Below are 16,927 nucleotides of genomic sequence, written 5' to 3' on the forward strand. Positions count from 1 at the left end.
GAAGGAAGGAAGGAAGGAAGGAAGGAAGGAAGGAAGGAAGGAAGGAAGGAAGGAAGGAAGGAAGGAAGGAAGGAAGGAAGGAAGGAAGGAAGGAAGGAAAAGGGCTTTGCCAGGAAAGCTGAGCGGTCACCCCAGAGCCCATGCCTAAGCCAAAAGCAGAGAGGGAGGCTTTCCCCCGGCTTTGCGGTGGGATAACCCCTCGGCAGCTCTGTGCCTGACCCCGTGCTTATCTCCCGCTGGAGCTGGAGCCCGCAGGTCCCCCAGAGGCGCTATCAGCGTGGCCCAGGCGATGCGACAGCCACAGCAGGGGAGAAGGAGCGTCCCTTGCACTGCCTCCCCTGAGCAGCAGCCCCGCCAGCTCCAGATGCACCCGCAATAAACCACAGCATGGGCTGCTCGCTGGGGCTGGGGAAGGAGCCTGGGCTGCTAMAGAGAGGAAGTACAGATAACAGTAGAAAGATATCAATATTGCAAAAGTCAAATCAAAACAAACCTCAAAAAGAACTCCCAGTTTTCTTTCAGCAGAAATCCTAGAATTAAATCTTTGACTTAGTAAATTCTTTCTTTTAGAAAAGCAAATTTWAAAATGCCACAGTGATGAACAATGTAATAAAAAAAAAAAAAGCCATCATATTATTCTTGAATGAGGTTTAATAAAAATCAAATAAAAGCAATTATCTGAATTTTCAAGAGGATCACTTCTTCCTTCCCTAAGGTACAAAAGAGAATGAATTCAGGAAATCATTAGAATCAGAAMCTGGCGCTGCACAACAGAGCCAGTGTTTGCTGTACAAAGACAAACAGAAATCTCCTCCCAGGCTGACAGGCTCTTTGCTAAAGCTGTTGGAGTGGAAATTCCACCTATAGGTGAAGAAGGGTAATTAGAGGCACAAGAATTTCTTTGTAGTAGGGCTGGCTTTTCTASTCCAAAGCAGGCTTCAGCTTTTCAAGTATTTATATTATTCTTTACTCATAGGGAAAGAAATTGGACACATCACAATGTTCAGGGCTGCCCACAGATCYCTCTAAGCAGGTACATGTGAATTAACATCCACTAGCATACACCATGCAGCACTTGCTGCTCTCCTACTCCTGTGTAAATCCAGAGGGCCCAATCCATCCTTTCCTTCTGCACCTTTCAGCCATCTCAGCTGATGGAGAGCATACAACCTCTCAGCTGGGAAGGGAAATCCAAATCTTTTGTGAAAACATGTTGATTTCAATGACATTTTCAAAGGCAGAGARCAGAAATGCATTATTTCAATACTCTAATTTATTTTGATAAGAGGAAAACATTTCATGCTGACTCATCTCAATTTCTTTTGATTCCAATGTTATGGTATACTAAGTATTGTAATATTGATATTACTGTTGAATATTTTGATGACAAGCATGTTTTTTTTTTTTTAAATAAGCATGAGAAATCTTCAATGTGCCAACTGCTTTTTATTCACACTTTGAATGAAAACAAATTCTGAAGTAGAAATCTTACCATCAAGCTAAAATGTGTAGAGCTGGATTAGACATATACCACTTGGCAGCCAGACTCAAAGCAGCTCCACTGACTTCAGAGGAGCAGCTTCAGCTKGCAGAATTGTTCCAGGAGAGCAGAAGTGTGTCCTCTGTGTGACCAAGCACCAYTTGTGGATGGTTAAAGACCATTTTAAAAGGGCAGATTTTACCCTTCTGGACTGATATTCATAAAARTTTGGAATTCTGCCAAAGGAGGACAGCTGAAGATAGATGCCACATTTTCACTGTGAACATTCCATGGCTTTGCTGTACTCTTAGAGAAGTTGCTAGGTCCAATTTAGGACTTGGCTCAGTCTTGCAGAAATGGGTCCTTATATATCTCATTAWATATTGTCACTTTTCCTACGAGTCTGAATCTTGCTCTGAAGTCAAACTCTTCGTTGACAATTAAAGAAGTGGACACTGATTTAAAATGAACAAAAAAAAACATAACAAGAGAAATATAAGATTGAAGGAGAGAGACAGACACAGAGAAAAGAGCCCCTGATTCTAATCTTACAACAAATTGTGTGTAAATGGTCCCTCAGAGAAGGCACTGGGTTGCATCAGTTTCCCTGTTGAGTATTTTGTATAACTTCRCTCTTAACTTCACGTCACAAAAGCAGAATAAACCCACAGAAATGGAGGGAAGTTTCCCTCTGCTCCCATTGATGCCCTGTGGGATTCATTGTACAGCTTCCTTGGAAAGAAAGCAACAGCCTTCTTGTTACATATGTTTTATAATACTTGGAATTTAAGTACTGTTGGGCCAGACTGACAGGTTTTTTTCTCATACATTTCCCCCAGAGAAATAGCTTCCTTCTTCAGTAGTCTCAACAGCAAGAAAGACTGAGAAGCACAGGGTTTTCAAATTAAAACAAGAAAAATAATCTCACTACAGGTGTCTAAATATTACATGAATTACCTGAACCCAGCTCTGGCAAGAAATGTCTTCCACATTCCTATAAAACAGCAAAAAGATTGTTCATATATTTTAACAGATCAGTCCCTTCTCTCTACTCTTTCCTCCAGATCAATTTAAAACAAGAGAGGATGGATGTTTCATATCAGGCTAAGGGATTGTTTTACCACTTTTTTACTTTTTCCCATCTCCATCATTTGTGACAGAGATGGATGTCAGGCTCTGCCTGTATCTTCCCTGCTCTGTAGAGCCAGACAAAGTCTCCCTTTAATCCCCAAGGACTGATTCTAAAATATCACACAAAGAAGCAACACTGAAGAGAGGATGGGCTGCATTAGCAAAGATTGCCCATAACTGGGATTTCTCTCAGCTGTGGAAGTGAGGAAGCAGTACAGGCAGCATGAGAATTCACACTTTCTTCTCACTAAGATTTCCTTTAGTAAGGGTGCCTYGTGATTTCAGGACTTCAAAGAGGGTACCTCGTATTGCCCTGATCTAATCTTTAAGTCCTACTAAGCCACTGTAGAACATAAAGTTGGAGATGTCACTGGTAAACTCCACTCTTCCCATCACACGAAGTTATGGAATTTGAATAGAAATAACTTTGGTTCCATTCACAAGTATAATTCAGTATTTAAACAAAACCCATACTTGCAGCCCCTACAACCCACACTATATAGGCTTTCAAATTTTGGGAATATTTCAGGTTTTTAAAGATGTAGTAACAAGTGGTCTGAAAGCCAYTTCTACATCTTGGGACTGTTTTGATAGGGTGTAACTTCTGCATACCAGTTGCCGAAAGAAAATAAAAAGTCCAGAAAAGAAATATAGAAAAGTAGCATTCACAAAAAGAATTTCATCAAAGTCAGGAAGCCATTAATTCAAGTCAAACTTGCTGCAGGAGGCACTGTTTAAAACAAAACACAGAAAATGTAGAATCACTAACAGGAAATCAAATAGCTGCTGTTTCAGTGTGTATACTGGAAAAAAATGTGTATGTATAGAGATTAAATAAAATAAAACCCCACAGCTAAAGAAATGGCTTCAATGATTGCTTTATTGTTTTCAAATTTTCAAGGGGAAGGGAAAGTGGAACAAGTGTAATTTTGCTTGGAACGATAGTGTTATTATTCTTCTTTTAAAGAGCAAGCACAGCAAAGTACTGCTAGTACGCTTCCCTTTGTAGCCATATATTGTGATACAGCAATGAGAAAACAACTGCCCAGTTTGTGTCACACAGGGATCAATTTATGGGGCTGTGTCACCCTGCAAAGGGAAAGCTCTGTAGATGTTTGTAGGAGGTTGGTAAGGATGACATGCTCAGGTGGTTTAAGTTCCATTTAAGTGATGATGACTCAACGCAGCGATTTGAAATATGCAGACACTGTTGCCGACTTGTTGGAACAAGGCACTTGACAATGCAGTTTCCCTTTCAGGAACAGGTTGAGGTAGCGTTCTGGTGAAACATCTGCCACTGATTTTTGAGTAAATCCTGATGCCTGGATTTGCTAGAGARTGTTCTGTTGCTGGGTGCTTGGGTTACAATTATCCTGTAAAGGGCAGCTTCAGTGYGGACAGGTTTGAAACAGCCGTGGTTTCGGTATTCCAACAGTCCCTGCTAATAACCTGCTGTGTCAGCATTTCTTGTGTGAGGAGCTCAGAGCAACCGGTTCATTTCACAACCACCACCTGTGATGTTCATTGATATGCATATATTTGTATTTACTAGATCTACTTGTACTTAACTACGTTTATTCATATTTTTCAGGMAAGCCAAAAGAATTGCACAGATGTTTAATTTCTAAATAAACTGTTTACTAACTGCAGATATTTTCGTGTCCAAGCTATCAATTTGAGAGACTGTGGACATGATTTTCAGACAAGTTGTGTGCAAGCCTTCTTGCTAAGGAATGTGAATGTCAGCTGTACCATCAAACTGCTTATGCTAATCTGATTAACCAAAACTGTTTCCATAAAATACGCACTGACCAGGGATATGTTTCACAAAAAAAGGGTGCTTGCACTAGAGAATGAGTTGGGCTAGCACTAAAACATTCGCACTGCCTCTTTCTATTGGTCTTCTAAATGACTGTGGTCATTTCACTTTTTGAGTCATTTCACCTTTYGCTGACACAGTTTTCTCACCTGTGAAACAGAGATGCTGGTACTGACATCGCTGGTAAAAGATCTTTGAAACATTGCAACAGCAACAGTGACATTTAGGCACTAGGAAGAAAAGAGCTCTGTGTTTGCAGCAGGCCTGGCATCACGAGTGCTGCAGCTCACAGCTGGAGTATGAGATATCAAAAAGGACATATAGGGATAATATCAGCAGATACCACAAATGCCTTCAATTCACTAGGTCTTAAAAAAATCCCTAGAGCCCAGGCAAATTAATTTTTCTCCTTGTGAAATGTAAATCTTCCCCAAACAGAGGCATGAGSTTTTTCCTGCCTATGCAAATATATTTGGGCAGCATCAGGTCCAGGGGACCTTATGGGATTGCAGAATTACTGGGCTTGGGTAGTCCTTTTGCTGGAAGCAAGTGTTTATCATACAAGTTGCCACTAGACATAAACATCCGAARGACCTTTGGTCCTGCATTAGCACAAGTTAAAGCTCTAACCTAACCTCGCAATGCTGCTGTACAACAAAGACAAGCTGAAATAAATTCCCTACAGACACACAGAAAATGTGCTCCAGCTGTAACCCACCTCGTCTGCTTTCCATTCRTGCCCTCAAACCCCATATTCCATGGTTTTAGACATCCATCATCCATTATCTGAAGAGCAGATGAATTTATTGAAAAATTAAAGCAAATTAATACAGCAGATCGCTGTTTTAGCAATGCTTTTCTTTTTTCCAAAAAAACTGCATTTGTGTGAATTCCTCTGCTCCTGAAAGATTCTCAATTAATTATAAAACATTACTGCAAATAGAAAATTTTAAAATGGCACCTTACCATCTTTAATMCCCATCAAGCATAAGTATAGAATTTTTATTAACATAAGGAGAAAAMCTTGAATACATGTCTATTGTTAGAAACAAAGCTGAAATTACTCTGTCCCCAACAGCTTTTCTTGTTGGATTGAACSCCACCAATTAAAAGCTGTGTTTAAAATATTTTTTACTAGTTTTGATCATTTTTTATCACATAGCTACATTTTTTCTTTAATTTTATCTTTAAAAATAAAAGAGTATCAGGAAAAACACACAGTTTTGATTCAGATGTAGTTCTGGTAATTTTTTTCTCTTACATTAAGTAAATGCAGAAACATTTATTTGTACACTTCTCCAAAGTAGGGATGGGGACATTTGCAGGGAGAAGGGGTTATTTGACTTAGGTTGCTTTTTGTGTTTTGCTTTTTGGTGTGTGTGTTTTTTTGTTGTTTTTTTTTAAAGCAGAAAACAATTGGCAGATTGCACATTTAAAAATAAGCTGTAAAAAAAAAAAAAACCAACTGAGTTCCTGACAACTCCTCCAGCCCAGGAAGTATTAAAGAGAGAGCTCATTATTGCCCCAGCTGTGGCTGAGGAGCCAATTTGAAACAGCTGTACTGAAAACCCTCCTGATATTAGCAGCTGGGTACGCCCCAGGGAGCTTTAGAGACTGTTTGGAGTGCAGCTTTACAAGTGTCTCAAGACTGTGGGCTCTGGTTTTGGATCTGCTCTTATCCCAGGAGCCTGTCCTCAGTCCTCCAGGTAAGGAGCACAGCCTGCATTGCACTGGGGACAGTAACAGTAGGGGATATAAACAGAGAGCTTTTTGACTGATTTCTAAATTTAAATAAGTAGCAATGTGTGGGTTTGAGTCTTAGAAATCTTCTCAAAGTTTTGTTGTAAATCCTGAGGAAGCTCTCTTTTGCGTCTTGGCTTAAGCTATTGGGTTTTATAGCTTAAAACTCTTGTTTTGGTTCTCTGTGGAGGYGTCATGAGTGATGGTGGGCAGCTGTGTATATGGCCCAGTGAGACCGTGGCTGTGCTGTGGGGAACACCAACCTCCCCTCCCCCCAAATCCAATGGGCAGTGACGGTGCACAGACTACTGCATTAGGTGAAATCAGGTTGATGCTTTATAAGTGGTTTAAGCCTTATGAATGTAGACATCTTTCAATGGCTAAAAAACCTGGCACTTGACTTAAGTGATTAAGATCTCAAGCACTCTGATTTGAAAGGGAAAGCTTTTTAGTGTGAAATGCTTAGCAGTGCTCTGACTTCACAATATCTTATGTTACCTTGCTGTGCTTGTTGAACAGCCCCTTGTGGTCCTGGCATAAGGATAATGGGATTGTTCTAGGGAGCTGCTCAGGTTTGCTGTCAGAGGTGATTAAAAACAGCTAAACAGCTGGAACATGCTTTGCTGGTTTCGTGGGAGATGTACCCTGCGTGTTTCCACAGCTGCATTTCCTTCCTATGCCTGAAGTCTTTAAAGTGCAGAGTTCTCCCAGAGCCTAAAGGTCCATGGGGCATGGCAGCAAAGGCTCAGTTGGGGCTGCAGCATGGTGGGGTGGGGGCAGATGGGCAGCTCCTGCCTGCTGCACCAGGGAAGTGCTTGTAGGACAGTCTAGGTGCTCCCCAAACCTGCAAGTTTGCATCTGAAGATGTGAGGGTGAGGAGAATGCCAGAACTCTTAACGGAGGGCAYACAAGGGGGAAGACCCCAAACCAAAAGCAACCTGAATGCCCAGTCTGTGACTCTTGCACTAAGACAGCACACAGTGCTGCGAGATCAATCCAAAAACCAAGCAGTGCCAGGATATTTCCACTTGTGTTCAGTGGAGGGTGATAAGGCCTGTGGGAAGAGGGAGCAAACTGGTAATATTGGGAAGTGATTACAACAATAGCAAAATGCACAAATTCATTTCTCCTGCCTTTCACTGGTTAAATGAAAAAGCTGGGTTGTTACGGGGAGAAAATTAGCAAGTRCTTGATCTTTAGTTTTAACTTCTACGTGTTTTAGGTTTTTTTCTAGCACTTTTTGTTTTTCAAATCTGATAAAAGATTCTGGAAAAGAGTGTGCCCGTGCCTGACAGCTGTGTTTGATGATATAGTGTCCTCTGTCCACTTATTTCTATACAAATATCTGCATTTTCTTTAAGAAGCATGTTTTTCTGAGCTTCCACCTCCTCCCTTTTCCCACTCAGTTACATGACTGACACTTTTGCCATGACAAATCCATGAGTGTCTTAAAAATTTACCATGAAAACCCTGGAGCTTTAATTATTGTGCATTTACATAATTAGTGCAAATACATGCAATTACCATGTGTACCTACACAATTACCAGCTACAATGATGTACTAACAATCCTTATTAAACTTTAGTGGGGGAGGGACGCACTGATTGTATGCACAAGCAACATCTGCACTACAGTCTTTCTTTTCCTTGCACTTACTTGAAATAGCCGGGAGTGTTTGAGGAGGGGGGGGTTGGTATGCTGAAAGCAGTGACATACAGAAAGTAGGTCAATAAGCTGTCCAAATTAGAGTTCTAGTGAGATGAAAATACAAGACATACTTCCAGCAATATTTACAGGATGCCATAGCTTCTGAAGTTTGTGCAATGCTGACAAGTCTTGATTACCTATGGGTTAATTACCCAAATTGTGATGTAACCGTGCTGCATCAGTAGCCATATCCTCTATCACATCTGTAGTTCACCTGAATGGAGTTTCCAAATTTCTCTCACATCTGCACTCTTCCTCCAGTTACAAGTGTCAGCATGACTGGAGTGCTCATGACATGCCCCTTGGCTGCTATGTCAAGCTGAATGTCTACTACTGGGGAAAAAAAGTGTTTCCAAATTACTTAATTATATTATTTATCTTAATTAATCTTTGAATTATCATGAGGGGAATTTCAGCTCATGAATGTTTTTTCTTGCAAAACACAGGCTTCCTTTATTATAGAAAGTATTTAACATAAATATCCCAAGCATTAGAAAGCCTGCTAATTCCGTYGTTCTCTGGACTTTTCTGTTCTCTAGGAATTTCAGTGGCCTTCTACTTTCCTTGGCTACATACAATAAAACACAGCAAATGATGCATTAGGGACCACACCTCTTCCTGTTGTGCTCAGTTTTGCACTTATTCTCCTATTCAGCTGTAAGGAATTTGTTGCCTGTGGTACTTTAGCAAGAGAGCCTTATTACGAAATTCTTCACTGCTCCTTCTGCCCTGTGTAGTCCCCCAGAATAGGAAAATAATCTGCTGGTTTTTTGTTTTGTTTCCTACACTTCATGGACCACAGATCAAGCCTTCATGGTCTCTTGTGACACTTGCACATATGCCTCTGGAGAGTACAGCCCCACACAAGAGAGTGGGGTTTGGTTTGGTTCTGTTTTTCACCTCTTCTTAGACGTAGAAAACCATACTCTTTGYTAAAGCAGCGAAAAAGGGAGAGGCTAATTGTTACTGCTAAATGCAATAAAGCAATACTTTGGTCTCTCAGGCATGTTTTATGACCAATATGGCAGTTACTGAATAAAATCCCATGCTCCAGAATATTTATGTATGTAAATAACTTATTATTTATTCATATTTTATGAATTTAATTTTTTATTTTTCTAAAATTGTATTARCCAACCCTTGTGGTAATAAATACAGTTGGTTAGGAAAAAAATAGATTATGCTGCATGCTAAGTTGGAGGACCCATTGAGAATCAAGTCCTAAGTGTGCTTAAGGCTCCATTTTATTTAGCAYGACTAGCCGTGTTGCAAAGCATTACAGCATCCTTGCAAGCTCAGTGTCTGATAGGAAGCACTTCTCACTGTCTTGAGAGTAACATCTTATTTTACTGTTGTTTGCTCTCCTTTCATGTTGTCAYCCTAGCTAGATTAGGCTAAAATCTTTCACAGAAACTCAGACCAGAGCTGAACCCAAGTTTTCCACTTGGTGCTGGTGTTATTTGTAATTTGTGTCTCCTGGCTGCATCATAAAAACTGAAGAGAATGGGAGAAATAAGTCCAACTTTGGCTGTGACATTCATGTYCTACACATAGTTTAATTTGTTGCTCTTTAAATCTCATTAACTTTCTCCATTAAAATTCAGTGAGCCTAGACTAAGACCTGCTTCCTGAAAAAATCTGGCATTTTGTAGGTAGTCAGATGATAGAAAGATGGAGTAGTATTTCSTATGCCCTCTACAAAATGGGAATCCACACTGTGAACATCTCAGTTCACACACCAAATGTTCTCAAGGTAGCTGTAGGCCYGGGTTTACATAAGGTTATCTGATCGCATTATATGAGTGGATTAAAAATAAGATCCTGATGTTTGYGGTCATTCAAAATCCTTGGGTATTWTTTTTGTTATGATGTTGTGCATTTCACACTGGCCACCTTCCAGCTCTGCAAGTTATATTCTGCTTGAATGCATTCCCCTGAGTTTCAGCTTGGATAAGGTTTTGTTTTCTTTTTTACTTTTTCTCCTGAAACTGTAATAGTATAGTTTGAAAAGCATTTAATAACTACAAAAGTGACTACAGTCCCTATTTACCCATCTCAGTTGCAATGTTTAGGAATTATTAGCTTTAAGGTTTGGATGAGTCAAGTGACTTCAGCCCAGACCAAATTTTTGATTTGAGATTTCTCAAAGTTGAGATGTGCTTGGTTTTTAAATTTGGACTTGGATTTGGCTCTAACAGGGCAGTGCCTTTATCTTCTTAAGAAGGCAAGATTGCATGCTCAGGGGTACCTAATGTTTATGTCCCYATAAAAGCATCCTCTTGGCACTACATAAACAGCATGTTTACAATGCTCCATTTCCTCAGCTCTCACACGTTAAGTTCCTTTTCAGTATGTCATACATGGCATGCCTTGTCTTCTTATCCTTTCAGCTGTTTTTTTAAGATGTACATTTGAGTCTTGAAGGCTTAAATCCTGGTTTTCGGTGTTATCTTCCTATGTAATGTTTAAAGGCTTTATTCATCCATACCAGAACACCGGTATAAGTAGAGGCCTGGTTCAGAGAGAATGACTGCAAAAAAGATGTGTCAATTAAAATCCAATAAAAGACAAGGTGTGTATCCTTAGAGACTAAAAAAATGTCTCATTGATGCTTCTTGTCTTGCCTGTTGCATGGAAACTCGTCTGGAGGAATCCAGTCCCTCATTTGAGTCACAAATGTCTCTGTGACTTAGGCAGTGTAGGTTGAGGAGGAYCAAAGCATGAAATTTAAGACAATATGCAAATGTTTTCAGGCCTCAAAAGGAAAAGGGAACAGAAAAAAGAAAAAGTCCAAACCTCCAGCTACTTTCCTTTTCATGTCTTGTAATTGTTTTCAATTTGTTTTTCTCAGTAAAATTGTTCACTTTTTCCTCTAGGACCCCAGTTGCATAACTGCAAATTTTCTTAATGTCTTTGCATAGCAGTTTCATCTCTAATTTATGAATCCAAATAAATGCTGTTTTCTTTCCCATAATATTAACGAAAAGACAAAAATGGACATAGTGTCACTTTCTCATATGTGCAGTGTGATGTGTACAGCCTGAATGCAGCCTCAYTGAAAGTAAATCTCACTTGCACACAGGTGTAATTTTGCTGCATCCAGTAGTGTTATTTCTGGAACTCTTTGCAGTTGCTATATCAGAAGAAAAATAATTCTAAACTTCAGTACAACTATTGATCAGAGTAAGCATTTGCTTGAGCTAAACCCATGGGTTATGACAGAAGATCAGAAATTTGTGCTGATGGACACATAGTTCCATGAGGGCTCAGATTTCTGAATATGTGTACCTGGGGAGCATCAGGTGTGGYGCTGTGAGTGTGACTGTAGCAAACGGCCACCAGAAAAGCAATGCTGATGTCAACCTGTTATGAAATCAGCACTGATCCCAGGCAGACTTTTGTGCATACTGTGCACTTGCGGTCCATGCTGGGCTTACTTGAGTGAGCTCCTAGCCTAGGGAGCCTAGTTACTCGTGGCAGTAGCACCCAATAGCTCAGTGTGGACTTGGGATCTAAGCATTCTCTCCCCCGCTTTGGCCTCCCTGGTCTGTACTTAATCCTACGCTCCGAAAAAAGCTGCATTGATAGCAGTTACCTGATGAAATTTGTATACACGAGTAACCTGGATATGTCTAGACACAATGTCTACATGCCATCTCAATCAATCCCATTTTCATTACGGTACAGGATGAATTATGATAGCAGCAAAACCTAATTTGAACTGCAGCTGAAGAGGGTAAGGGGGGGGCGTGATATTCTGGTTTATCATACAATCCTCCAGAGAAAAGAGTTCAGATCTGTCTTAGGTTATATAACAGAAATGAGGTTAGCAGATTTGGTCTAATCCCTCGTGGACAGGCCCACCACAGAGCATGGAATAATGTGGATAACTGTCTGTCTGCCTGCTTGCTGACAGCTTTGCTACTGCAGCAGCAGAGCGCTGTTAAGCCAGGATCCCAGATCAGGCACCGAGGCTTGTGCAGCCTCTGTTTTAAAAGCTGTTCCAAGAACTCTCGGTCTCCGATTTGTTGAGAACATGAAGAGCAGCCTGGTCTCTCYGAACAAACAAAAAGAGCCTGATCCTTTGTCATTTTGTGAATACTGTTTTTGCTTGGCTCTGACATTGCAACAGAGTCAGACAATTAGGCTGATCGGCCTAATTGAAAACTTTGTTTAGAGGGGTGTTCTTGGGGCAACACTGAATACCYAAAGCCAACTCTGCCATACATGCAAACTCCTAGCTCTTTTCTTCAGTCCAACTGACCAGTCTACACTTTATGCYACAGCAGGCAATTGGCAGTGAATTGGAGCAGCTATAAAAGTTCTTTGTAGTGGATTAGCTTGGTCCCTGGCTGAAAAAAAGCACATCAACATGCATTAGTGGCACCTTTCTCAATTCATGAATCATATCAGCACCGGTCAGAGAAAACTAAGGCTCTCCTAATCCTCAGGGAAACAATTTAATTTACAAACAAACTGATAACTACACTAGATAAATGGCTGCAGCCACTTTTGGGGCAAAACTTTGTGGGTGACCAACACATCCTAAGGAGGAAATGGGGAATGTCTCCTGAGACTGTTGAGGTGAAGGGTTCTGTGTGGGCAGGTGTAGCTGTTGGGATGTGGCCGTGACACCACTTAACACATGCTGTCACTGCAGTGCTGGCTGAGCTCAAATGACTGCAAGTGGCAAAGGCTGCTAGGCTTTTGCACATCCCTTGTGAACAGGTATCACTTCCAACCCCTTTGGTGCCTCTGAATAGTGTGTGGCAAACCCCCRTTTAGTAGAGGCAGGTTCAGAGAGCACAATGGCACCTGCTAAATCACTACAATGATTTCCTGCAAGACCTTTACTTTCCTAGCCACGTACTGTATTGATCAGGCAACCTGGTTTCTGAAACAAGGCAGGGTGATGCAGCTGGTAAATCCTGCATGATGTGCTTCATGTGGAACAGTCCTCAGAAAAACTACAAAAACTTGAAAAAGTGTATCTGTGTTTACCACATCTGTTTTCAGCCTGGATGGTACTAGGGGAAGTCGTGCTTATAGTGGACAGGTTTTGCAACCTTGTAACAGTGCTGCTGCATAGATAAAGGTTGAAYTTCCTAATCTTCGATTTCTCTAAGATGCTTTCAAGAAAAAAAGCGTGGAAACCTATTGCTTTGACTTTGCCCRTGTCCAAGACAAAAGTTTTGATACATTAGAATGATATTAATTGCAAATTAATACTTAAGGCATGATATCCTAACATCAGTGTGATTATGAGGAGATTTCTATTGCTTCAGTGTATTGCTGCATCTCTACAGGGCCCTTTTAGGTTACCTAAAAGGCTGGGGTTTTTTTCTGCGCCTGTTTCAATCACAGACATCCAATGCTGAGGAGTGAAACGGGCTGCATTGACTGGACAGCATCCACTGTTTAAGTCTGTGGACTACAGGTTACAGTCACGGGAGCTGCTGTGCCTCGGGGAGGAGGGCAGCGCACCGCGACACGGGAGAGGCGAGGGGTCACTGTGCTAGTGAGCAGAAGCCGAACAGGCTGGAAGCGCTCAGCTCCTGGCCCCCGAGGGCCCGGACCTTTGGCGAAWGCACAGCCTGCACGGGTAACAGGGCTCGTACGTGCGGCCGGGCCAGCGGGCCCTCAGGCCCCGAGCGCGGCCCGCACACAGCCGGCGGCCCGCCCTGCCCGCAGCGCCGCAGGGAGCCGGCCCAGCGCTCCCGCCCCAGCGGCCGCCGCGTCTTCCGGGCGGCTGCAGGCAGCGATGAGGGCGGCGGAGGGAGGGAGAGAGGGAGGGAAGGAGCCGTGACACGGAGAATCGCCTCCGCTCCCCGTCCGAGCGCGCAGTGCCGGAGGGACCCGCCGGCGGCCGGGGGATGCAAGGCGGGGGCCCGGTCTAGGCACCCTCCCTTCCATCCCCGGGCCGGCGCGGGGCCCCGGCAGCGCCCCGTGCGCCTTTAAGGGGCGGCGGGCGGGCGGGCTGGCAGCGGCATTGTTCCCTGACGTCACCGCAGCCTGTGCGGCGGCGGCGGCGGCGGCTGCTCTCAAACTTGCCTTTGTTATTCGGCGCTCCCCGGCTGACACCGCGGCCGCTCGCAAAACGCGGAGCCGGAGCCSGCCGGAGCGGCGGGACGCGCCGCCCGCCAGCCGCTGGCCACCCCCGCCGGGGCACTGCTCGCCCGGGGCTCTCCCCGCGCCGCCGGGGGGCGGGCAGCGCCGCTCTGTCTCCGCGCTGGGGGCGGCGGCGGGCGCGGTGTCCGCAGGACCCCCTCCCTGCGCCCCGAGGCGATCGGGGGGCTGCTGCAGGCACGGGGAGATCGGCAGGAAATGGGGTCTTTTTTCGGGGGAAGCCACGAAGGCGTAAATGAGCGGGGCGGGGGCCGCGCCGGGGGCACTGCCCTCGGGGGGCGGGCGGGTGCTGTAGCCCTGCTGCCGCCGGCCCCGCGCAAATCAGCGCGTCCAGCGGCGGCGGAGGGGGCAGCCCCGCGGGGGGACCGCCGTGGACAGCGGCCGTAGTGCTCCGTTGCTCCACGCAGCTGGGAAAAAAAAAAAAAGACACAAAAAAAATAGACAATCCTCCCCCTTCCCCGAGCGATCCGACATCCCTTTACAGTCCCGATCGTTCTCCTCCTCCAACAACAAGACGAATGTGACCAGCGAGAAGCTACACAGTGCTGTTTAAATTGCTTATCTTAATTGCATAATCTAACAAGCCCCGTTGGAGCAGGGATGAATATATTAGGCTTATTAACAACTCATCATAAAATATTGATTGTCCTGGAAGTGTTTTATCAAGGGAAGAGAAGTCGAGGGAGATGTTTTTTAGCAGATCGGTGCTCGTCAGACAAGGACGGTTTCTGCTTATTTTCTCCCTGGAAATCGGGCTGGATTTCCTAAGGAGCACAGGGGAAGAAAAAACAGCAAAGAAAACACGCCCTATTGTTAGCGCCGGGGGCCGCGCTCCGGGCGGCGGGGGGGCCCTGGCCCCTGACCGCTCCCCCCGCGGCGGGGCCGCCTCCTGGGCCCGCCCCCCCGGGCACCGCCGCCCGCCCGGCTTCCCCGGCTGAGCGGGGACCCCCGGGAGAACCCCGCTCCTACCTGGGTGGCGGGAGCTCCGGGCTCTGAAAATAACAGCGGCCCCGAGGGTGGCGGTGGTGGCAATAAATGGAGGGGGTGGGGGGCTAAAGTGCAATAACGGAGCAGCGGGGTGTCTCGGCGTTCCTGTGTAATCCCCCTGCCCGCCCGGTAGTTCCTTCCATGCCCGTAAAAATTCTCTYGTGAAGACGACAGAGACGGAGACACCTCATGCTTGAGAGTGTGTTGGGTCCAGGGTGGTTTTCCCCTATTTAATAATACAAAAACACCGAGGGGAGTATAGATATTCTCCAGCTTTCAGTTTCCAGAGTGGAAGGGTTTCCGAGTGCCTGGTATTCAGGAAGACTAAAACGACAATCCCCGCCTTAAAAGACACTGTAAGACAATATTTGTATTTTAACTCGTATCTAAGATTTTTAACTTGGTGTGATTTGGGGGGGTGTTTGTGTTGCGGGGGGAGAGGGGAAGGGAGAGGGCGAAGGGAAGAACATCCCTGTAGGAGGCAGCTCCCTTTCAGATAGGAATCTGGGACAGATTTTGCCAGCAGCCACAAAGCATGGCCCTTTGGTAATAGAATAGCCAATGTAATTTGACACTTCAACTTGCTGTGCTCTCTGCTAGTTGATTCACTTACTCACCCACTAACATTGAGCTCCTTTTCACTGTCTGTGGGCAAGGGGAAAAAAAAAGGGGGGGTGGGAAGGAAGGAAAAAGAAAGCAGGGGGAGAAGGAAGAAAGGAGGGGAATAAACAAAATAATATATTTAAAAATACCCGAGTAGAGCTGCAAATCAGTTGGGGAAAGAGGATTTTGCCTGCCTTCTTCCTTATTATTTTGCTGCTGCAAGGCTGCTTTGCAATCCGTAGGTAAGTTTCGCGTCTATTTGCGCTCCCTGCTCGCACCTCCCCGTTCGCGGCCGGGCAGGGGTTGCGTCTCGGCGGAGCAGAAACAATGGAACGGCCACGCTGGGGAAATAGGTTTACAGGGAGGGAAAAAAAAGCCCCAACAACATATTTATTCTGCAAGGGGAGAAAATGTGCGGAGACTTCTTAAAGGGGCAGGCTGTCCCCGCCGAGGGCGCGGGGYGAGGGCGGGCGAGGAGCCGCGGAGCGCCGGGGCCCGGCGGTGGGGAAGCGGCTCCAGCCGGGCAGTGCCCTTCCCGGGCCGGCCGCGGGGTCGCGGGGGGACCCGGCCCGGGGCGAACTTGGAGCAGCCGCGGCGTGAGGCGGGAGGGCGTCGGAACCGCCGCAAGCACAAAGGGGGCTGCGGGGGCCGGGGCGGCGGCTGCCCCCGGCCGGGGCGAGCGCCGTCGGGGCGGGCTGGAGCCCCGCCGCGGGGCCGGGACTGCGGCTCGGGGCGTGCGTGCCCGGCTGGCTGTGTGTGCGTGCCCGGCCGCCCGTGCGGGGCTCGGGAGACCCGTGGGGAACCTTGCGCCCGTTCTTCAGGCTCCGGGAAGCTTGCCTGGGTGTAAATTCCTTGTGTCTGGGTTTTGAGAGCCAGTTGGGACCTGGGCCTCTCGCGCCAGGCAGGAGGAAGGAGCAGCCCCCCTCCCTCCCTCTTCCCCTCCCTTCCCCCGGTGCATCTGTCCAGGAAGCCGCCGGGCGGAGGGGAGGGGGCGCGGGGGCAGAGGGTCGGGGGTGCCCTGTCCGGCCCGACCCGGCCGGAGCTCACCCGCCTTTGTGCGAGGGGAGCGGGGGAARCGCTTCCAGGGGCGGCCGGTGGAGCTGCTCGCGGGGAGAGGGGGAATGGCAGACAGTTAAAGACACTTCAGGAATGTAAACATAAAAATAGGAGCCATCCAGCCACGCTCTTGTCCCCCCCACCACCCCCCCGCGGGGCTCGGGATAGCACTCTGGGCTGGCGCGCTAGCGGGGAAGGAGTACGGCAGCCTGAAACGGGGAGGAAGTTGTTACTATAATCGGTGTTTTAGACTGTAAACTTTGTTTTGCACGTGTAAA

At 45.8% G+C, this 16,927-nt stretch overlaps 1 protein-coding gene across 5 annotated transcripts in view; it reads left to right on the forward strand.

Annotated features, from left to right (window-relative positions):
• Positions 1–15,167: 15,167 nt before the first annotated feature.
• The window catches only part of ZMIZ1 (zinc finger MIZ-type containing 1), a 315,504-nt gene continuing 313,744 nt past the window's right edge, over positions 15,168–16,927 (forward strand). For 4 of the 5 annotated variants that reach the window (XM_057365192.1, XM_057365197.1, XM_057365195.1 and 1 more), the window contains exon 1: positions 15,670–15,835. The gene's annotated coding sequence lies outside the window, so the exon portion shown is untranslated. Of the gene's footprint in view, positions 15,347–15,669; positions 15,836–16,927 lie in introns of those variants that run through there. The other variant, XM_057365193.1, reaches the window with a different exon arrangement.

This window comes from Malurus melanocephalus, unplaced genomic scaffold (assembly GCF_030028575.1).
Source record: "Malurus melanocephalus ecotype Western Australia unplaced genomic scaffold, MMel_1.1 scaffold_49, whole genome shotgun sequence".
NCBI lineage: Eukaryota > Metazoa > Chordata > Aves > Passeriformes > Maluridae > Malurus > Malurus melanocephalus.